General features: G+C 39.7%; 1 long non-coding RNA gene across 1 annotated transcript; it reads right to left on the reverse strand.

The window, feature by feature from the left end:
- Window positions 1–838: 838 nt before the first annotated feature.
- LOC104520676 (uncharacterized) lies at window positions 839–23,045 on the reverse strand. The gene is made up of 4 exons (XR_727970.1): window positions 22,933–23,045; window positions 19,482–19,611; window positions 12,288–12,314; window positions 839–937 (listed from the first exon to the last, which is right to left on the reverse strand). It is a non-coding gene; the product is annotated as an uncharacterized LOC104520676 (long non-coding RNA).
- Window positions 23,046–24,405: the final 1,360 nt, after the last annotated feature.

Raw genomic sequence — 24,405 nt, forward strand, 5'->3', positions numbered from 1 at the left:
CTGCCAGGATAACGACTGTGGGAAAACAAAGCCCCATTAGTTAGATGGGACTTCTTTTACCTCCTAACAAACCTTAACGCCTCACAGGGTTGCCTAAAGGAGCCCTTTCCTCCATGATGTCTCTGCTCCTTCTGACAGCCAACTACAGAGACCCTGGACAGCCAGGGTATTTACTAACCATCAAGCATCGTGAGTAGGGAAATTTGGTGCATGTGCTTGTGCACTATTGAGTGTGTTTAAAATCCTCTTGTTTCTTGATCAGTCATTTTGAGCTCTGACAAGTGACTGGTATTTTTTCATCAGTTTTCCCCTGGGTGCATGCAGAAGGTCAAGTAGAAAAGTGAGTTTGGAAGAAGTGACCGTCTCAGGTCCCCAGTTCAACTTCACATTTAAACCCAAGCTTTGCACTGATGGAAACAACTACCTATAATACTTTATGAACAAGCAGAACACGGAGAAAAAAAACAAACCAAACCAAACCTCAGAGATTAATTACCAGTATTTATTTTGCATTCCTGTTCGGTTTGGTTTTTTTTTTGTTGCCAGGATAACACAAATCAAGGTCTTTGTCTGAAAAATATTTGATAAAGATTCTCCAGTATAGCTCTTTGTTGTTTTATCTCTTTACCTTGCAACTGCAGATGGTTTGATCTTTACAGACACATATCAAACCCTTCCAACCTCAACCATTCTATGACTCTGTGATTATTATGGATAGCATTAAAGCTTCAATTAGTAGGAACAAACATAGTCAAGTAGATGATCACGTACTTTTTCTTTTTTTTAATGTTTTTTCCCCTTTTTGTTCACAGATATTGTTAAGGAAAACTTATTACTTACCCAACATTTTCTGCATCTTCATCACACTCAGCCCTATATTTGCAAACTCCACATTTTGAGTGTTTTCTCTGAACTTCTGTCCCAGATCCTTCATACTCTAAAAAGGAATAAGGTATTGTTAGCAGAAAGCATGATTTTCATATTAAGTTCTGATTTTGCTTACCTACATCCATTTCCCTTCAGGTATATTGTCAACATGAAGTTACCGTATACTGAAGCTATTAAGCTTAATAGTGTTCCCTTTTTCAAAATCAGATAATCAGAGTTTGGTAGAACTGTACCAGTGACAAGAAGGTATCCCTGAAAACACTAATGCTTCATTGATTGACTCCTCCTTTATTTTTGTTTCAGTGATTTGCATTTATTCTCACCCCAGCAGACACAAAACTGGTATTAACATGTATCCCAGTCATATTTAATCTTAATAGGCACAGATAACATGTAAACCCTGTGCCTTTTAATGTCTTTGAATATTAGGCAGAGGGGATTTGAATGCTATTTTCTTTGACAGTCTTTAATTACATATACTCTTAAGCAATGTTACTGCTTTCATTTTTTCCCCTTTATCTTTCCAATAATGGGATTAGACTGGGTTTATATCTCATATATGCTGTGGTATATTTTCCAGATTACTCTGATTAGTTGCACAAGACTACAAGAAAAAATTCATCTTAACAAGAAACTAGTAGAAATGCTATATCCTCTAAAAAGTAACATTAATATCTCAAATAGTCTGTTCCTAATAACTTCTGCACCAATCTTACTGTTCACATGGACATCAAAATTCACCGACTAAAAGAGAAATAAACTATAGTCTTACTGTTTCACTGCCATCAGGGATAAAGGGGAGCTAGATGTTTTAAAAGAAGGAAAAGAACCACAGAAGTCTGCAGAGGGAGTTGAGAACCATTTAACACATCACGGTATCATGGTGGTGCACGGCTGACTGCACAAGGCTGTCGGATGGACAGAGATCAAAGTGATTCTCTGTCACAGCAGCTTTATGTGCTGTAGCAACAGCAAATCAAACACCATCAATTAAACAGCTGCATTTACATTCTTTAAATGTAAATAGGAAAAAGAAATACACAACAGTCCTTCCTAATTTTCCTGGATTTTGGCTGAAGAGAGTCTGTCCCTCTTCCCTGTGGGACTGTGCTTACATGAAGAATAGAATCACAGAATCATAGAATTGCTTTGGTTGGAAAAGACCTTTAAGATTATTGAGTCCAACTGAAGAAATGTGCAGGTAAGCTTCTCAAACTAACTTCTGTCTAAAGCATGCTGTGCATTTTTCAAAGATTAACACATATCAAACTTTATTACAAAATTCCTACTGCAGAAATTCTATCAACACTCTTATTAAGTTGCAGTAGAGGTCATTTGCTCTTATCTTTACTAACGTATATCTTATTTGATCTTTCCTTCTTTCTAAGCCCTAAAGTGTCCCTTAGTGTCAGATTTCACTTTTCCATGCCAATAAATGATCCCCTACAGTTTGAGTAAGTTAAACAAATGGCACTGCTCATGGTTTTTATTCATGGTATTTCCACTTCTTTTCTTGTTCTTATGACCTTCGATGCCCTTCTCCAGCATGTTAACACCCTCTGGAGTTAGAGGTACAAGAGCTGGACACACTGCTCCAGAAGAGATGTCCTCAAAGCCAAACACTGTTTATTATATACTTCAGTTAAAACATCCAATAATCATTAATTTTTGACCATTTGTCTGCTCTGACCACTATTCTACATATTCACTTTATTATCTAACTTATTCCCCAATGAGTCCTTTTCAGGGCTGTAGGAGAGAGGTGGACATCCAGGAAAAATCACCTAGATCCTGAACTTGCTACATATAACTGTTCTCAGACATGAAAATCCTGCCTGCTTTTGCATTGTGTTCGCTCACTGACCTGTCCTCTGTCGCCTAGAACTGATCAGTACCAACTGATTTGCTCCCAGGTCACCAGTGGAAGGGGTCACAAGGCCAAGAACAGTCCCTAGAAACATACTCATTTGTAAGGATTCTTTAACATTTAATGATCCATTGATTGGCAATATTTTTGCACGAGATGTGCACTGTGTGGATGTCGTGCCCTCTAGTTACTTAGACTTGTGTGAGAGATTGCCTTTGACTGAGAAAGGTTATAGTTTTGAGGTGGTGCACTTACATAAAATGTTCTGTTGTACAAATGTCTTTCTTGAAAAAATGAGTTTAAAAAAAAGTAAATTTCTCAATAAAGGTTTTCCATGAACCTATGATGACCGGCATTAACTATCTTCCCCTCCCTTAATTCTGTACTCAGTTGATTTTTCCACCATCTATTCCACTGCATTGCTTCTGATGGATGCCAGAATAAGAAACTGTAGCTCCCTCGATAATCACACTTATCTTTCCTCAAAATATTTGTAAATTATTTCTCATTGTTCTACTGAAGAAAAAGAGACCAAAAAAGTAATCATCAGCCCAGAGTTCTTTACCACTCAGTTTTAAATCTTTCACATGCAAATCAGCCAGACCTCCTGGTTACAAGACACCAGTCTTCAATATTTGGAACTAAATATCCTTTTGCAATACTGCTAGCATGAAAAATACTTCATCATATCCTATATATACACTATCTGACTTGACTACAAATACAACCAGGATGCTTTACAGAGCACTTTTTCTGCACTATTATCATTTCAATTTTGTAATGGAGCTGAAGAAGCAACACACAGACACACACAAGCACACATGCACACCTTATCAGCTTTAGTTCTGAGTCCTGTGAATGCCTGGCACCTTTCATTTTCATAAACAGTGGCCCACAATACTTGTTTATTGTTTCTATATGCTATTCAGTGTAAACTTCTCTCTCTCTCCTTCCCCCTGCCCCTAAAATTGCTTTCTCTAATTTTTAAATTAGATTTGGTTTAGAAAATTGTGGTCTTTTTTTGTTGATCAGAACTTGCTGGACCTCATGTATACAGAATTATTTGTACTTTATTTTGTTTGCATATAATATATACGTGCAAGTCAAGAACACCTGCACCTCAGGTACTAATAATTTACACCTGTCAGGATGAGGTGCAATACAGATTAATGTGTATTGATGCACCATTTCCAAGTTAGGCAATAGTTTTAATTTTTAGAAGCTTCCTTCATTACCAGCTGCACAATGTTTCAGTACTAGCAGCAAGAGATACTGAATATAATTTAGACTGAAGTCCTTGAAAAAAGTGCAGTTTTTCCCACCAGTACAGAGTAGATAAATACTGGTTTTAAGCCTGAATTGGTAGCAGACATTTTCAGTACCCCACTTGTGCACTGTTAAAATAAGTTAACCCATTAATATTTGAGAGCATAAGTTTCTCTGGTGCAAATGTCTCCAAATAGGCAATGCATCCTTTGACAGATTGTCCCACCCTTCTCCTTTCTCCCCCACATTAGACTGTTCCTAAATAGGTTATAGCCATTAATTTTAATATTCCAATCAATCAGATTTTCCCAGCAGGTTTCAGTAATATCAATTAGGTCACAATGTGCTCCTAAATGAGCAATTCAACTCCTCTTGTTTATTATGCAGGCTTCTAATGCTGATGTATAGATGATTACAGAATTTCTTCTCACTTTCATTGGTATCTTGATTAATTCTGTTCTTTGACATCTTAATTTCATGTTGAGTGAAAGCTCATTTTCCCTCTCTTTTCAGCTTCTTTTTGTGTTTCAGGGCAGCACCTCATTAATGCTCTATCTTTCAAAATAAAAGAGGCACAAGGATGGGATCTGTGACTCCCAGTTGTCTCCCTGAGCTGCACTGCTTCCTAACACTTCTCCTTGAGTCATTATTCCTCTGCAGAAGATGGTCAGCTATATCTTAGGAGCTGCAGGGTAGGAGTCTGCAAACAGGCAGTAGAGCTAGAGGAATTGTCCAGCAGTAAATTGCTTCCCTCGGCAACTCATTTGTGTGTTTCTACAACGGTAATATGGCCAGCTTTCTGCTGAGGGCTTTCAATCAGGTCTGAAGCAAAAGCATCAGTCTGTGCCAAGGTGAAGTTTGGTCTGCCCCAAGGCATGGCCTGGAAAGGGAGCTCTGCTGTAGATAAGTATTTATCACTGTTCCCAGTGAAGCAGAGGCAGCCTGTGGAGAGCTGCAACTACTCAGTAGCCACGTATAGGTGGAATAAATACTCCCTTGTCTGGGAAAGCCTCTTCAAAAACCAACTCCTATCCCTAACTGTTTTGGGAGTATAGTGATTTTTACTGATGTGCTATCCCACGGGAGCAACTAATCTCAAGAAGAATTTGGAAAGATAGGAAAGGCAACAGCAAATCCCCTTCTGCACCCTAAAGTACAGAAGAAGTCCCCTGTGATTAGACTGAGATGCCCTCAGTACAGCTAGCACTGGAAATTCCTCTCAAAATACTACAGTCCACAGCACCACATGTGACGGGCTGAGCAGTTTAGTGACATCCTCTCTTCCACTAACTTTTAGGGCAACTTTAATGACACACTTAGTTAAAATGGAGCTTGTCCCTGTAATTCAAAACAAAGCTGCAAACTTTGTCCTTTGTCTGTAAGTATACATTTAAAACAAGTGCAACAACTACTCTTAGCTATCCCAAATTCTTGGCAAGCAGTGTCTTGAAAATGACAAGAATGGCCATTACAGGTTTGACACAAGGATGTCTGGCCTATTTATGACTGAGGTGCCTGGAGGAGGGGAGCTCAAATTTTAATAACCTAATCACAGCCCAGCCAATGTGATATATTTGCCCAGTAGTTATGATAATGATAGCATGTGCACTTTTAAACAAAGGACTTGAGGACGTGTACAGTAAGACTCCCTACCACCACTACCATTTTTATCTGTTAGGTATTTTACAGATTCAGCAACTGTAACTTCTATTTAGCTTCTATGCATATGACACCATGAATAATGGTGGGGAAAGCAGGCCAAACTGCAAGAGCTGGATCAGCTTTTACACTGCAGTACCCTCTGGCTGGAGAACTCAAGTACCCGTTCCCTCCAGTGTCTTGCTTAAATGCAGCTAACTCCTTATTCTCCAAAGGAAGATACAACAACTTCAGAGTAACCACCAGGGAAATTATGCATGAGTAGATGATGAGGGAAAATGGAAAAAACAAGAAAGTCACCAGACACCAAGAGAAGTGTCCCGCAATTTCATGAACATGCTGAATGCCATTCTGCAGGACCTATTCAGGCGGCATAGGATGAACCTGCCCTCATTTGCTATCTGTCAGCCTGTACAAGAGGCAAGAGAAATCTGTCCTTCTGTGCCCCTGAATCCAGCATCCCTCCAAGGAAGCTCCAGCACCCTGAAACCCCTGCCTCAGAATAAATTTTCACCAACAGGAGGCCTCAACATTCAGGCCATTTGCCTCTGCCTTGCTGAACATTCGGTGAAAACAAAGTAATTCTTGCAAGTTTCAGTTCAGTATTAATTTTACCTACAGGGCTCAGATCTCAACAGAGATAAATAGGGCTATGTGAAGCTAAAGTGCTACTTGGTGACAAGCCATGTAATGGAATCAGCATTTAAATCTTTTTAAGTTGCACACCATTATAGAAATATGCTAAAAGATGTGATGTTACCTCCTATCCAGGTTGTTCATCACCATCAAGTTTCTACAGTCATATTAAAATACATTAAAACAAATCAGTAGCGTTATTACAAATTAAAATAAAAAATATTCAAGGTTTTAAACTGTGTCTGTTTATACCACCCTGACTGTGTGACAATTACTGGATAAGTGTTGTCCCCAGTGAGGGGAAGGAACAGATGGCAGCATGCTAAAAAGCACATACTGTATATCAATTTATTAATTACTAAATGCAATCTGCTAGACGTTCATCACAAGACACTTTAGCTATTAAATTTCAGAGGGATCAGAAATTAAAAACAAATTATTTGAATAATAATTAACTTAGCTATATGTATTGCAAGCATGTTATTTCCTTAGCTTAAAAGCCTGAAATGATTGGGTGCCGTTTGTCTGACTACCATTACATCTTTTTTAATACCAGAAGTGTGTTTTCCTTAGGTATACTGATAAGTGCTAAACAAAAAGAATAAAAAAATTATGTTCTGGGCAGAGTGGGACACTTAGAAATCTTGCCCATGTGGGCTGATTACTAGACTACAGAACCTGCCTCTTCTAGAACACCCATTTGTCTCTGAGAAGCTGGCTTGAAAAGTCATTACCATTTGTTAACTCTTTGATGGTGTGCATAATACACGCTGATGGTTTCCAACACATCCTTGCAAACTATATATATAACTATATCACAAAGTCAACATCACAGCTGCCATTTGCTGGCAATATCAAATAGAGAAAGTAAGGACTATCTGGAGCGAGAGGAAAAGAGGCCTTTATTTGGAGGGAGATGGGACAAATGGCTCAGGAGTGCTTGTTTACTAAAGGCAGGAACTGAGAGCTCAGAAGAAATAAGGTTCTCTGCCAAAAGTTGTTGCAATATGCCTGGATGCCAGATGGAAAGTACTACCAATAAAATCCTTAAAAATAAGGACTACTGCCAGATAAAAGCAAATTATCTTTGTCATCAATACCTTTGACACAAAGAAGGGAAACAGCTTCTTCAAAAAGCTTTCCTTTAAGAATCAATGTTATCATCTGCAGCGAGCCAAAATGTCTTCTAATAATGTAGGATGTGATTGTAAATCTGAATAGAATTTAGATGGGTTGCTCTGATTGCCCTTTCAGTTGTCTCACCACTAGTTGGGCAATGTCATGCTAGGATCTTTTTTACACTATCGAAAGGACAGTGGCTTTAACAGAAGACTGAGGTCTTCCAAACATTGAATCTACTTCAGCTAACTGATAGGGCTTCTACCTGGCTAGAAGTCCTGACACCAGCTCTTTGTATAGCAAGAGGGCAAGAAGATCAGTGAGGTGACTGATTCTTTTTAGACATTCTTGGCTAGTATCAAGTCATAAACTTGAGAAAAAAAAAAAACAAACCTATTTGCACATACAAAGCACCTTGAAGAAAAAATTGTGAATGCTCGTCCTTAGTCACATTCATATAAACCTAAAGTTAATCTTCCTGAGGCTACTTTATTGGGTTGATGCAGTTCTTTTTACAGTGAGAACATGGCAGGTTCCACCAGAAATAAAAAATTTAAAAAATTTGATAGAATAAGGAAAACTTTTAATGCCAGCTAGCAATCTACCTCCTTTATGAGGATTTCTGTGATGATCTACCAGTCATGGGATTACATTAAGCAGGTCAAATAGTGTTGCAGTTTACAACTGGCAGAGACGAACATGAATCTGAGTCTGTGACTTCTCTTTCACCAGTTCTGCCTCAAACTCTATAACAAATCACTGTTTAAACAAAGTGGATTAGTAGCCAGTTTTACGACTATATTCTTCAGAATAAGGAAATTGCAGAATTATTCCTATGAGATTACAGAGAAAAGCCCATGTCTTAAACACAAATCAAAATGATCCCACCGCCTTCAGCTGTGACCTCAACTAAGCAACATTTTTAGGGCTGAGTCCCACTCTCTGACATTGCTTTCTGTAGAGGTGAAACATAATGGTAGAGTAATGAGGTTTTTGAAATTTCTCTAATTTCTGAATTAACAATCCATACTCTTCTTAGAAGCGGCTTCGGGATACCCACTGCCATAAGTGATCAACAGCTTGGTTTCATAACTGTAATTTTTACTATGCTAATTGAAGGTTCAGACTTCTGAAATTAACAAAATGAGTAATTTTATTACAACTCTTTATTAATACTGTGCTGTCAGAGCATAGAAAATGGAAATCGCTTATCCAGAATGTCAGAGGGCAACTAGAGAATTGTGTCACCCTTAAAAATTATATTCCATCTCATTCAAGCGTACTGAAAAAATTATCCCCCTCTTAATTCTTTTCCTAAAATCTAGTATCTTTGTCACAGCAAATATGATTTGGGAGAGAACCTGGATCAATAGTTAGACTGCCTTTAGCATTTTGTGGCACAGGACAACTTCTAAGGCAAGATATTGTCTGAAACAGTCTTTGAAGAACAGGATTTTTGTGGGTTTTTTAATCAGTTCTAAATCTACTCTTTTTTTTTTTATACATAAAAATTAATGCATTTAGCTTCATACAGTTTGGGAGTAGGAGGGAAAAATCTGCATCAAGTCAAGTTTCAGAATCATTAATGAGTTTGTTCTGTATCTGGAGAATGAAAGAGAACAGTGTGAACCACCAGCACAAATCTCAGCTGCACGTGAGGCAAGCAGCTAATTTCAGCAGCGGAGACTGTCACAGGCAGAGCCATAGCAACTCAAGAGCAAAACTCAGATTCTTTCCCAGTACTTTACTTTACAGTTAAAAATCTAGCAGCAAGCAGTACATCTCCTGCACAGCAATGGCAATGCTTCCTGAGCATACACAAGCAGCTGCACTCATCCATTCCATGTGTGCAAGCATCACTGGTGTGTACACGATCACACTAATTGTGTGTTTAAGAAACACAGCAAACATTGATTCTGTTATTAACATCTGGAAATGCAAATCCCAGGAAGAAAACACAAATCTCTAAGCTAGCATGCTTGCTTACTTGCTGGCTCGCTCTCACTTATCCTTGTGTTCTTCCACTTCCATTGCTGCTGTCTTGTACTTGCAAGCAGTAGCTGCACCTAACCCACAAGGCACTCTCCATCCAATCTGGTTCCCATGTGTGTACCCTTAGCCAAAGGTATGGTACTAAATGATGCCTGGATGATTATTATATCTCAGCATGTCCTGGCTTCCTTGTAAAGAAAACAGGGAAGGCTGGTCCAGGAAGGAGCTGTGCTGTGCTCCAGTCAGTCCTGTAGCTGGAATAACCAGGGAGGCAGGATTGTGGTGTACACCAGGGAACACCTTGACCCTGCAGGTCACCCTCTGCCCACATTCCTGCCCTTTCTCCTTGTCTGGATCTCAAACAATGCACCCCCATGCTCAATAACTTCATCTTTCTTTTAGAAGTTTGGTTTTAATTTTAAATTCCCTTAGTTGCAACACAATTTTGATGTTTTTAATGTCTCCTTGTAACACTGTTATAGTTACTTAAATAATGAAACAAAACCAATTTCACATACAAAAATATTATGACTGCAAAAATATTAAGTTTTTGGCTAGGGCAGAGTTCAATAATCAAAGCAACAGTGGATTCCATCCTTTGAAGGATTGCTTTCAGATACAGAAGATGACTCAACATGATGAAGACTAGCCGACTCTTCTACAGAAGTACTACCCAACACCCAGTTTAGTGATGAAGGTGGATGGGGACAGTACTAATTCAATGTGTCATAAATAGCCTAAATGTATCCAAAAAAAGAAAAGGTGCCAAGCAGGGTTTTCAATTTCTGGTTGTTGAAAATGTTTTTTCTATCTAAAATTAAGAATTAAACCCAACTATTTTCATACTGAACAGAAGCAGAAACACTTCAGTTGGCCCAAAGGCACTCAGAAGAAAGCCAAATAAATGAAGAGCTTTTATGTCACAAAACTGCTGAAGGAGGTAGTGACTACATTGTCCCTATTTATTCAATACCCAGGCAGTGCAGATACTTACCTGGGCCCAAGGGACCCAGATTCAGTTTTGTATGCCTGAAGTGAACTGAACCTATGTATTCCACATCCCAGGACAATGCACTAACCACTGCTACAAAGTTGTGTGGAAAAACCACCAAATCTTCTCAGCTGATGCTATTCTATTTTGCATAAATAATTAAAATTCACTAGCATGCTGGGTTCCAGCTAACAAAGCCCTTTCTATAGCATGCATTTTCCCAGCCGCCAGGCTGTCATCTTCCTCCCACTTCCTTTGATCCAGGCTCCATGAATGTTACCAGTGAGAATGAAAACAACAGCAGTGACCAAGGGAAATCCATTTTGGACCTCTTTTACCAAAAGACTGTGGACCTGGTTCAGTCTCCTGCCTCAAATCAAGCAATGAGTATATCTGAACTGGGATCTTTCACCTCTTTAGTAAGCAGCCTAACCAAAAAAACACAGCATTTTTCAGTAAACTATTCATAAAATTACCCAAGAACCTCCACATCTGTCAGTCAGCTGCCAATCTCTTCCAGACCAACACAACAACCTCTACAAAGGACTTTAACAGGGATTTTTGTATCTGATTGGGAAATACCGAAAACAAACAAACAAAAATTCCCAACAGCATTCAAACATTTCTAAAACGGTTCCAAAAATAAAAGTCAGACGTGGACTAAATTACTGTCATCTGTCTCCTGTAAGAAGTGCATAGCAGTACTGAAGCAAGCAGCTCTCGGCTTGTGGGGAGCAGCTGTAGTGGAGTAACAGGCTGGTTAACCAAGTGGGAAGGAGAAGCAAACAGAGCTGGGGAAAGAGAGCGGTGCAACCTCAAAAAGAAGAGCTTCAGAAAAAAGTCACCAGTGATGATAAGAAGAGGCAGTGTTTGAGAAGAAAATTGTTCCTTCAGGCACTGCTCCACAAGTAAACAAAGGTGTGAATGACCATGTGGTAGCAGCAGCCCAGGAATTTCCTGATAGCATCGTATTAAAGGGGAAGGAAATGCCTCCCCTTCACTCAATAAATGAATAAGGAGGGAGCTAGCTCTTGGTTTTTGGAAAGTTAACCGTTGTGTTTCACCACATAACAATGCCATTGATTGTTTTCCACAATAACACATTTTCATGTAGCTATACAAGATTTCTGACATTTCAAAACTCAGTCCCGTTAGTATAAACAGCAACACTTTCTTAAACACAAGCAACACCTAAAAGCAAAACAACTTTTCCGTGTCTGTATATATCTATATCTCACACTTTTAATTCTATATGTATACTAGCTAGTAGTATCAAGGATAGAATTAAGGTAAAATTACTTTTTTTTTTCTTAATCCTTGGAAAAGGTTAAGATGTGCTCAAAGACAGGGACACTCTATTAGTAACAGCCATGCTACATTCCCTCTTTAAATATGCAGCTTTGAACAGAAACATGTATAATATTTGTTAAAAAATAGCTATCGTACTGTAATTGTTATATATTTTAGGCAACGTGTTTGACCAAGGATAAAGTAATAACTAGATGTTGTGGAGACTTAAAGAAATGAATGCAAGGAAAAAAAGGGTAAGAAATTTATTGTGATTAGACATTTCCAGGAGTGAAATACAGGTGAAACAGGGGTTCTAAATATTACACTATATTGCTGGCAACAAATTAAAAATTTTATAGGTCAAATCTGAAAGAACAACATTGGTTAAATGCACACTACAATCTGTTCCTACACAAACACTGTTCTGAGATTATCAGATAGCACTGCAAAGTTAAAGCTTATTTTTAAGTTGTCACAATTTTCCCTTAATTCACGTGGTATACAGCAAAACATAAACCCAACACACACAAAGTAAAAAAGCAAGCCCAAAAGCAAGTGTAACTGGGGTTTGCTACTCACCTCCTTCTCCTGACCCAGAACCATTATCTGAAAAAGAAACAGAGAGGGAGAAAAAAAAAAAAAAAAGAAAGTGAATTAAAATATTACTCCAGGAGCAGCTGTTTGCTCAGAAACTTGTGGATGTAAAATGTAGCACAGGTGTTTCATTTCATGAGCCAGGTGTAAAAACAAACACCCCACATGAAGTCTGGCATCCTTTAATACAGTTCATCCGTGCTTACTGTGCCCTATGCTCTCTCTTCTCCATCAAGGTATTTTTACTCAAGGAACAGCATCATTCAGTACTGAAAACTAAATTGCTTTCTTAGCCTTTTTTTCAACTGAGATTCAAATTTGTTAAAGCCAAAACAGATGAAGAATACAGAGCCTGATTTTTGGAATATTTTTTCTGTTTTTACTCTCTGGCCCTGGGAGTGGTACATGAAGGAGTAAGACATAAACCACCTGACAGCAGAAGTACCTCCAGAAAAAAACTGGTCCTCAAAGTAAAGTTGGCTTAAGTCATCTAATTACAAAATAGCTCCTCTCAGCTGAGTCAGTCACTTTGCATAAGGATGCTCTAACAGCATAGCTATTTCATTGACATTAGACTGACTGGATTAGCATCTGATGAGTGACAGCTAGTAGCTGCATCCCCTTTGTATTAGCAGTTCAAACATCAGCAGGACTTGAGCTTCCTCACAACCCCAGGCCAGCTAACTCCATATCAGAGCATTATGGAGCTGGGTAGGAATTTTGTACGGGGATGGGCATCCTGCTGGGCAGTGCTCTGCACAGTGTCTTCAGCTAGCACAGCAATAAAGACAAGCCCTTAAACACATGCCCTGAGTCACAAACCTCCCTCTGTCTTTCTTGCTCAAAGGAGGAGGAGAGGAGAGGATGGCATGGCAATTACTGTCAGTGAATTGCTCCCCATCCCCATTAGCTCAGCTTCTCTGGAAGATGAGAAGAGGAGCAGAGCATACACTGCTCGTCCCACACCTCTCCTTTCATGCCTGCTTTGGTGATGGAGAAGATAGCTGAATTTATTTCCACAAATCTGAAAGAAGGAGACCAGACAGAGAGAGGAGTGGGGTTCTTACTTCCAGATATGAGCTCGTTGTTCACATCAGAGGAAAAATGAAACCCTCGGTTCCCTCCCCCACACTTTTCTTTAAGCAGTTATATTTCTAAGAATAATTTCTTCTAGTGTGTGGATGAAAGTGTGAAATTCCATGTTACTGGGTCACTTCACACATTAAAAATAATCTCCTGTCATATGGAGTAACAGGAATAGAGAGGTTTTTTCCTCTGCCTAAATTGTTCTTTCTTTCCTCATATTCTGAGTCTAATAGACTGAGCTTATTACCTTACAGAAACAAATTCAAAAACAGAAGGGCTCTTGTTCCATCGATAGTGACCCACTTCACTGACAAAGCAGACAATCCCATATAAAATGTCGCTGTTGAGTCAGTAAGAAACATGCCTTTTGATGCAGTATTGCTTCATTAAGAAATTCTAAGATTATAATTTACTTATATGAGGTAAGCATGTAAGCTTATTTGTAGCGGTGAAATTTGTTATGACTGTTCCAGGGGGAGAGGAAGTTGAGCTACAAACACAAGCAAGTTCAACATGCAATTCATATAAAAAACAAAGCCTAAAACGTCTCAAAGAAACTTGACTTGTTCCATCTTTTTACTTCCAGCTCTCGCTCCCTGATTGCTTTCCCCTGCACTTTCAGCCCCAAGGTGAGAAACGCTGCTCAGCTCCAGCACAAGGGGCTCCAGTTATAACAGGAGGTACATACGCTGTGTGGCAGGGGAGGTACCATCCCACAGACAGTATGAGCTATAACAAAAAAGCCATGTAAATGACAGAGGTGATGCTCAGACCATCCATCTCCATAGACCACTGGGCTGATATACATGAAGTCCCCAAGCAACTCCATCTCCACTTGACAGGACATCATAGTAACAGGATAGATCCATTCCTGATTCCTGCTTCTCCGGGCTTTCAGATCTCAAGAAACCATAAAAAAGGGTGTCATCCTCTATAATACTTTGCATAATTCAACTTTTCACTTGAACCTCATGCCTCTCTCTGAGCCTGGGAGCTGTGCTAGGACTTGTCTCCAGGGTAACTGTGCTAAACTAAGCCCGTGCTCCTGCTTTTTTCTGAGCCTTGGCTAGGTTTTCCTAAGCAGCTGCTGGTTAAAAAGGTAGCATTTTTTGTAAGCTTACTTGGACAAGGAGCCCTGCTCTTTTCAGGCCCTGAACCAATTCAGGACTTCTAAAAGTGGTCTCCACGCACCAAGACCTGGCAAGAAAGATGCTCAAACAAGTGAGGAAGCTAGCCAGAAATAGCATCCCCTCCAGCCACAGGTCAGTACTTAGAGACTAACTGACTTCTCTCTTTACTTAAGTCACTCTTTTCCAAATAGGCTTTTAAAAATATCCTGACATCTCTGAACAGCAGTGCAATGGCCAATGTTTTGGAAGAGATCAGAAATCAGCACAGCCCATTTCAAGCCACCAGCCAGAGCAAAGACCAAAGCAAGCTCCAACTGCCCACAGCTGCACAAAACTGGTTTGTGAAGGAGTATATCAGCTCAGCCCCCCCACGCTCCCAGCAACAATAGCTCAGCCCTCCTCCTGATGGGTTTATATCCCCACCCTCCAGGAACAGGGCTGCCTGCGAGCAATTACCCTTAATTTTGATATGCCAGCAGGAGCTTTTGGGGAGGAACGCTGACAAGCCTAATTGCCAGCAGCTGCCAGGACTCTGGCTGCTGGAGATAGGCTTTTAACCTCTACCTTGCCAGGCTGTATGTGGGGACTGTCCATTTGCCTTGACATTTTCAGGGGAAAGGCATTTGTCATCACATCATCCTGATAGCTATTTCCTGCTTGATAATGCTATGCAAAAAAAAAAAAAAAAAAAGTACAGGATATTAAATCCTGGCATGTGTTGATGAGGTATGTCTGAGTATATCTTGTTCTTTGCTTCCAAAACATTTCCTAATGACAGAAAGCCAATGCTGTGCTGTTGCAAACTCTCCTTGCATGCTGGACAGGAAAGCTCCTGTACCTCACTGAATCTGAGAGTAAGGGTCTCTGCCAGCTCTCAGAATGAATATATGTATTTATAGCAGGATTTCAGGTTTGTTATGGCTTTCTTGTGAGAGGATAGAGTTATTTTTACACTTTCTTAATCTAGAAGTGAGTTGCCTAGAATTTCTTCCTTAACTCCCTCAAAAGGATTAAACTGAGCTTACTATATTTCTTTTCAGGACAATGTGTGCATCTAATTATGTTTTACTGTAAGCCTCCTACAAAAAAAAAAAAGAAACTGTAAAAAACTGTGCATTCAAATTCAGGTTGTGTTTGATTACTTTAGACTGAAGAAGAAAGTTAAAGCTACTTTTAAGACAATCGTTCCTTAAATCTAACAGAGCCATAGTGTTTGTTTCTAGTTCTGCAAATAGCTTTTTTTTTTTTTTAACTTTAGAAATCCCAATAGAAAAAGCAGTGAACTGTGCCTTGCAAATATATACAGTACACTGAGAATCTGTAAGTACAATATATCAAGTATTACAACATTGTGTGGTTACATTTTCATGTGCATATGATATAAATCTGACAGCAGTCAAAATTGTGGCTCTGTGTGCTAACAGGAACACACAATCTTAGAAATTAATCTTAAAAGTCTATTTCTTATTTATTAAATTAATTTATTTTATTTAAACTAATAAACAGCAATAAATTCACCAACAAAAGGAGGCAGAAGAAATCAAGGGACTTGGTGACACTCCTAATCAATGCTCTGAGCACCCTGACTGACCTCTTTTCCTGGTCTCTTAAATCTGTTTAGCAAGCCAGTTCAGAACAACCTCTGGTAGAGGATGGCCTAACATGAATGAATTTCAGTGTAATGTCCCCTTTTATGAACTGAACAACATTTCAGGTCAGCAGCAAGACGGCTGATGCTGTGAGCTTGGCAGAAGTACTGGCATAGGTATTGCCATCTCCCCGTGCCCTGCTGCATGGTACCTGTCTCTGCATTTGGTTGTGGGCTGAACTGCAAACAGGGAACTGACAAGGGTGAGAAATAAAAAACAAAAGGAAAAGGCTGAGACAGTGCTCTGATCTTGTTCATAATATAATCCCACAGATCAAGGAGGAGAAGCTGTGGAAGATGGGAATTACTACCAGCAAGAGCTTGGCTTCGCAGCCCTGTTTGTCTCCGCCCAGTCATAGACAGGCTGATTGCTTCAGTAGGTAAACAAGAGGTCAGGCTAGGCGTAGGCAAAAATTGTGTATGGTTTGATTTGACCCATCATTTCTCAAAGGTGTATTAAGGTATTAGGCAAAGAGAACACTACAGCTGCATTTCAGTTGTTTTCCTGGTTTCTCTGTATTTCGCAACATGGCGCTACATGCATTGGCTGCAACCGACAGACCCTTGTCCTCCACAGCTTGTGCCAGGGGTAATCGGGCATAGAAACACCTCTGTAAACCCAGTATTTTGAAAAAAACCTCAATGCCCCTTCACTGAAAAATGGGCTTTGACAATGTTAAGACCTGTATATGCAGTCCTGAAAACTTCACCCATATATTCTCTTACCTCTCTCAAAACCACCATTTTTAATGTCAAAACTTGCATTTTGTTCCTTCCTAACGCACATATGACTGCTGATTTTTTTAGTGTTGCTTATTTTAGGATCTTGCAACTGTGACTGCACTCGGACAAAGGAAATTATGCTGTTAAAACACCCATGACTAAAAATGTAATCAAAATGTTACCTGCCAAGAAATAGGTCTGACTAAATCACACATATATTCTGTTCTATTGCTGTAGCTTCAGAAGGTATCAATCCCTAGTAAATGGGAAGTATTTAATTCTTGTATGAGATTCAGAAGTCTGACATCCTTTAAATATTAAATATTTTTTACAACACCGTGGGGGAATTTTGCCCTATTGTCTCGGATGCGTCCTGCCAGGATGAAGCTTTGCTTTGAAAGAACAAAACTCTGATAGGAAACCAGTGAATCTATACTTAGCTCCCAGTGACATCCTACAACAAAGTATTTTCATAGCAAATTTGGAAGCACACAGTGGAAATGAATGGGGATCTGTAAAGGATTTTTTAATTTGGGCATTTGATTTTCAACATATATGTGTTACAGACCAAGAGTACAAATATGTTGACTTCTCCATGACCAAGGTATGGACAAGTTGCAGAAGATGGCTTTTATCATCAAATATTTTCTCATCAGCCATAGCACATCAGACACTTGGGGCTGCAGGTACCATTCTGGTAGACCCCCATGAAGTGCTTTAAATTGCACCAGTGTAAATGCAGTATGCAGCCCGAATCGCATCCTCCATTTCAGAAATGTGTTCGCAGTACTTTCTGGTCAATTGTGTCTCAGCACATGTCTTGATCTATTACACTAAGTGCTAAAAATTATGCTGCATTTCCTGGGTTTTATGTAGGACTTGAAGAAAAGGAGAAGGAGGCTAAAAAAAATCCCAGTCTAGCAGAGTAACCTAGTAATTAGCTGCCAGCAACCTGAGGCTGAGAAGAATCAATTTTTCATTTCAAAATGTCTTTTTCTTAGTAGAGTAGAATACATATAAAAATAATCACTTTTTTTGGTTGTTGTTCCCAAAAAATTATCCTAGTATTTTGTTTTAGTGAGGGAAAGAAACATTCATGTTGTGAGTCTGTTTCCTAAAATAATTTGGGCATGAATTAAAAAAAAAAAAATTATACATCCTCAGTTTGAACCTTCGTACTTCTTGGTTGTTGTTATAGGAATATGTGAGTGCTCCAAAACTGTAGCACATTTTTTTCCTATTTGTGCAGCATCTGGAGATAATTTACAGGTGGGAGATTGAGAAAGAAGGTAGATTCAGTCATTAGCCTGAGGTGGGAGATTGACAAAGAAGGTAGATTCAGTCATCTGCCTGAGGTATGCTGGAATTATGCAATTGAGCTGAGCACAAAATGCAGGTTTCTGTCAGTTCTAGGACAAGTCATAGATTGTTTTGGACCTTGCTAAACAACCCCAAATCTCAGTATAGGTCCATGCTGCAGTCAAGGGCATTACAGCAGCTTGTGTAAAAAACAGCCACACTGCATTTAAGTGAGGCAGCTCTGGGACTAGCAGCAGCATCAAGGAACTTAGCCTAGGCACACTGCCCAAATATTTACCCTGATTTCCAGGTGGGAGGTTGCAACTACCAGTGAGTTCCAGGCTGCTACCTCAGCAGCATACCTAAAATTGTCATCAATAACAAGACTGTCCAGTGTAAAGCTAGCTAGGAGTGTGCACCTGCTCTGTAATCATGCTTAGGCTGCCACACAGATGTAACCTTGCTTAGGCTAATCCGAGTAACTATGGTGTATCCAAAGATGAGGGATGTCCGACAACGTAAATTTTTTTGTGTGCTATTATGTACCCGAGTGTGCAGTTGTTGATGCTGCTGAATCATTTAATTGAATTCTGAGAAAGATAGCCACATGTCTGGTCTCACCAGCTCTGTATCTGCCCAGAGGTTCAGAAGACTTCCAGTGGCAGAAGTTTCTGTGTTCAAGAGCACGTTGCTATATTCAAGACAGTGAAAACTTGTCCCATGTATTTTAAGCATGTGGAAAATCTGTATTTAAAGTGCGTGGAAAGACAGAAAAGGCCAGTTTGTTAGAAATGTGGTACAATGATTTTCTAAGAGCTGTGTATACCTTCAAGGTAATGACCCAAAGTGGAATTAGTGAAAGATGATGCCTTGGATAGAGGCAGGGTGGCAGTCAGGATGATCAGTGTCACTTGCTGGACGTCACAGTAATTTTGTACATCCAAAAAATGAGTCCTGAAGAAATTACTAATTTGGAGTCTGCTCCAAATATGTTGTAAGCCTTTTGATGAGTATCAAGGCTCCTCTATACATACAACAGAAGCATTCACAAACTGTTTTCTCAGATCGAGTATTTCTACTTTTAATATTTATTTATTAATATCTTAGCATATCGGAAGTTATATCAGATTTCTTCTCTATAAAAATATTGCAATGCTAAAGAGGACTTGGGATTTCCTCATTATTTCATTCTATGAAAAGCATGAAAATTACACTGGCTGGAATTAAGGGCAAAACTAAAGAGCTAACCATATAATATCATTCATTAGTGACACAAAGTGATGTTTTACATACCAGAATAACAAGGTCCTCTTGATACCACTGTTATCTCTTTCTGATGCTTGCAAGCAGCTCTCTTGAGGAAGCATTCATTTTGGTAAGTGTCTCCATTTGATCCACAAACAGGAATATAGTTTGTGTGACACTGAAAAGGATATTATAAAGTAACTCAGTCATACAAAGTTCTGTGATTAATCTCAACTGCATATTAATATACAGGAAGATAGTTGTGTAAATATGAATTACTAGCAGTAATTTATAATCCTGTTCACAAAAGAGAGATTTAAAATATATTAGTTTCTCAATATCACTGTATGTATTCCTTTCAGATCACTGAAGTAATAGTCCAATTCTGTATGGGCTGAACACAGGGATTCAGTAGGAAAGATTAAAAGAACAAAGTAAGTATAGCGGAACTCAGCAATGGCTAGAGGGAATATGACAAGCATCTAGAAGTATTTGAAGGATAAACACACTGAGGAAAGAAAAAACTGCTTCAAGATAATGCAAGAATTTATGACTAGGCACAGTGGGATGACTGAGCAAAGGGAAATTTAAGGGTAACAGTGCCTACGTGGAGATTTGCTAATTTTTTGATCACAGAGGGATCTTTCAGGGGAGATGGAAAACAATCACCATCTTCATTAAATTAATGAGCATCATGAGTCTGTTTTACCTGGTTAACAACTATAATAATACTTTTGTATTCCTATAGTGAAAAATTCTGAGCCCAAAGTCAGTAGCACTGGTACATTTAACAAAAAAAAATGGAAGAAAGGGAAATTTATCATTCAGCATGGCTTTGGCAGGAGCAGGCTGTATTTTGCTGTTTTCTTACAGTCTAAGCAAGATGGATTATATACCCCTTGTATGTATAATGTGTATTAAACCGCTGGGAAACACACTGAGACAGCCAATCTGCCTAACACCTGCGATGCTTCACCGCTCCCCACTGAACTGGACATCCATTCCACTTCACTGCATGGAAAAGGAGATGTTGCCCTGTTTGGGGCTGCACTGGTAACTGTAAACCCAGACACGTTTTGCAGCTTTAAAACCCTAGGGCAAAAAAAGCCAAACAACAAAAAGCAGGGAAGAAAGACACAGACCAGCCACCAAATTTCTTAATCGTACAAAGTGCATGATTAAACTGGTATAGTTCAACCAGCAAGAGTTCACACAGAAACAGCAGCATTACTTAAGCTAAACTGCCCCAAAAGAACAAGAGTTTCTTATTAAAATTCCAAACTACAGTCTTTGCCACAACAGTTTCTTTGTGCTTTGGCATACACAAACCTCAAAAATTATTTCTAACAGTTTTGTAATACTTTCCTATAGTGAGTAGTTCTCAGACATTCAACCACAACTGTCAGTCCTGTCATATCTCACACTGAACAGTCACATCTAGGGAATAATTAAACAGGCAACTCTTGGGGGAAATAATACTCTACAATAGATAATTCTCTATTAAATCTTAAAGTTGCTGTGTGATGCTTTAAAGTTGCAGGTTTCTGTCCTCAGGATTGAAAATGAGAGGCAAAATGATTCTTTTTTTTACAGTTTGGGAAGCCTTTAGGAATTTGGTACAGTGCAGCCAAAAGTTCTCATGCAAACATCCTTTAGGAGTACAGCTGTTTTCTTGTGAGGAAATCCTCTGATACCTTGAATGACCAAAAGGGAGAGCGACTCTTCATGGACGGGATGCGCTCTGCACACTGTCCCATGGGAAAATCCATCTGGGCTCCATCCAACGCCGTGCGATTGCGAAGTGCCCAGCATGTGGAGGGTAGTAAGGTTTTCTTGCTATCTATATTCCTTTTCCTATTATGTCTTATTAAAGTAGTTACCTTACTAAACCATTCATTGTCAAGCCTTTCTTCACAAGATTGAAAAAGAGCCCTGTGTTGACTCTCTCCCACCTCACATCCTCCCACTGGTCCATAAAACACTCACTAGGTGTTGATCAGTTTTTAATTTAGGTTTTGTAAAACCTAGCTTCTCCTCATCTTTAAACTTCTTTCCTTAAAATTTTAAAGACGTACGAGTAAAGTTATAATTAGCTTAAAAGTAGTATTAGTTTTTAAAATAGGTTCTTCAAGAAAAAGTATCTTTTTTAGTCCTCACGATCTGGATATTAGGAAGTCATAAAATTTACCACCTACAGAAAAAAAATGAAACTTTTGCTTAGCCTAGGGTTGAATTTCTTTCCCCTTTTTTTTTTTAATCATTATTGGGTTTTTATTTATTATTTTTCATAAATATAAGTTACAAAGTGAAGACTGATGAATAAATCTCTTCTTCTAAAAATCTTTCTTCCCTTTAAAAGGCAGTCTGATCCCATTGTTCTTATGGGATGTAAGCTGCAGACTGCCCCCAGCATAGGTACCCACCTGAATGACACTACATCAAAAGCCAGCTCTGAAACACTGAAATCCAAAACCAGTGGAAGATCACATACACACTGTTGCTATTCTGGTTCCCCTTGATTTATTATTTATTGGAAACAGAACACACGATTATTTTCAAAACACTGAAAGATAGCAGCTCACTCCAGGGTTGGTTGGTAACACTGCCACCTCTTCCAGTTTTACCAGGAGCCTCATAATATTTGATACATTTGTCCTGGCTATAAATTGTCAAAGAACCTCAGTATTCTCTTTTCTTTAAAAAGTGGAGGGTGGGAGGGGAGGAAGGTCATGATAGTTATCAACTCTGTAAACTAAAGGCTCAGAAACCAACGAAGCAAATCGAACTTGCTATTTACTACTTTTTCAGTGTTCAGAGGATATTTTTTAATCATTTTTTTTCACCTGAGTGAGCCTAATTCACTGTTTCCATTCATAAACTTTATGATCACTGATGATCCTGTTACTATCTGATTTTCAAAATGCCTTAAGATCTTCCAGGTTCTAATGTAACACATTTGGCCACCAGCAGAGCAGGGAAGAATCCTCCAAATACTGGTTATTAGACTAAGCAATCCATAATAAGTACTGCATTCAAATGACAAAGCCTCATCTGGTGTGTGTGACAACACTTGGATGCCCTGCTCCTGGTCACCTCCCCTCCCATCTCAGGTCTCAGGGCAGGACGAGGCAAGGTGGGGAGGCAGAGAGTGGGTGTCATCCAGCACTCCCCACCTCTGCTCGTGCCGGTCGGGCGGGCCGTGGGTGCCCGGCATGTGGTGGCCCTCTGTTCTTCCCCACCTTGGTCTGTGCTGCTGACTGACTTACCAAAACCATGCAGGGAGCTAATGTGATGCTACACTCTCCACTTGCTCCCTGAGCACACCCTGGTGAAGTTCAGTCACATACCATCCCAATCAGTGCCATTGAAAAAGGAGCCCATGGATAGACTATATAAACCTACTGCTGATTAGAATTTTTAAAGTGGTGATTCTACAAATATTTCAATATACCCGAAAGATTGGTCAGAAATGGCAAACAAAAAGGTAAGCAGCCCTTACCTGGAACTGACACGCACATTTCAAGCCGTCGCCCTCTTCCTTGCACACTCCTCCGTGCTTACATGATGATTCATCACACACTCTTACGTCAGATTCTCTTACATTCAACTCTGTGCAAAAAAAAATAGAAAAAGGAGACCGAAAAGAATTGTAAGATGAGTAATTCTGGGGATTGCCTTGTCCTCAAAGCTACTGAGCCCCCCACTGCCTTACCCCCATACAGTAATTAAGGGAAAAAGCCAGAGCTGTTTCCTGGGCTGCCCTGTGTCAGCTCTGTCTTCTCCCCAGAGGCAAGTCCTTCTCCCCAGAGGCAGCTTTGCCTGGTTGGCACAGCAGCTGTGGCTGAACACCACTTCACCATGCACACAGATACAGAGCAGGCACGTGTTTACACTGCCTGAATTCCCTTCCATGTTCCCCCTGCCAGGGATGCCCCCAGTAAAAACACTGCAGAAATCACACCTAGTGGGAGTCAGGACTTTCACACCAGCCATAACCCACGTTTCTCACCTGCTACCTCTTTTTGCCTTACTCACCACAAAGGTCCTGAAGAAGAAAAAAAGCTAAAACATCAGAATTTCTCTGCCTGGTTTTCCACTCTCCAGCTTTCCCACACTGTTATCCTTCAGACTAAAAATAAACTAAAGTGTGTTTAAACTATTATAATTTGCTTGCACTGTAGGAGCCAGAGTAATGAACCAGAGCCTTCTGTCTTAGCTCCTGCATAAAAACACGGAGCACGAATGCAGCAGAGGTACAGCTGGCAAGGGGGAAACCAAGGGGCTGTACACATCAACTGCACAGGCAATAGCTCCAAGACAAAAGTTGCTTAAATGGCTTCAAGGTTTTTTGGGCGTCAGATCCAAGGGTAGTTTTAAAGGAGAACAAATATATTATTTTGAAATAAGTATTTGATTTGAACTATATGGGAGAGAGAGCAAATGAAGGCACCAGTGGGATAAGGGGAGTGGTGAGCGTTAGCCTAAACATGGCCTGGCCAGGCCGTGTGGGAATGGCACTGCTACTATTGATTACACCGAAAAGGTGAAAATAACACCAAGGGATCTGGAAAAATCCTGACCACTGTTTAAGGCTGCACTGAGATCAAAGGGTATCATTCAAAGCAATCTGTGCTTTGGCTGGAGTCAGAAACCTCCAAGACTCTACAGTAATACGACCACTAAGAGATTCATTGATTCATCAGCGGTGTGATTTAAAATGTCTGTGATTTTTAATAAGCAAGTCCTACCCAGATAACTGGCTTAGTATAAGCACTGAATGCCAGCTATTCAGAAACGGGGAAAGGTAGGTCAAAAGCAGAAGAAAATAATGCTTGCTGCCACTTACAGTCTTAAATAGGCACTCACCCCCCTGCTCACAGCAGTGTCAGCACTTCAGTATGACAGTGACAGAAACCCTGGAAAACTGCTCCTGTGGGTTTACGTACCATTATACACCCACACTCATCATTTA

The sequence above is a fragment of the Antrostomus carolinensis genome, unplaced genomic scaffold (genome assembly GCF_000700745.2).
Source record: "Antrostomus carolinensis isolate BGI_N321 unplaced genomic scaffold, ASM70074v2 scaffold43092, whole genome shotgun sequence".
NCBI lineage: Eukaryota > Metazoa > Chordata > Aves > Caprimulgiformes > Caprimulgidae > Antrostomus > Antrostomus carolinensis.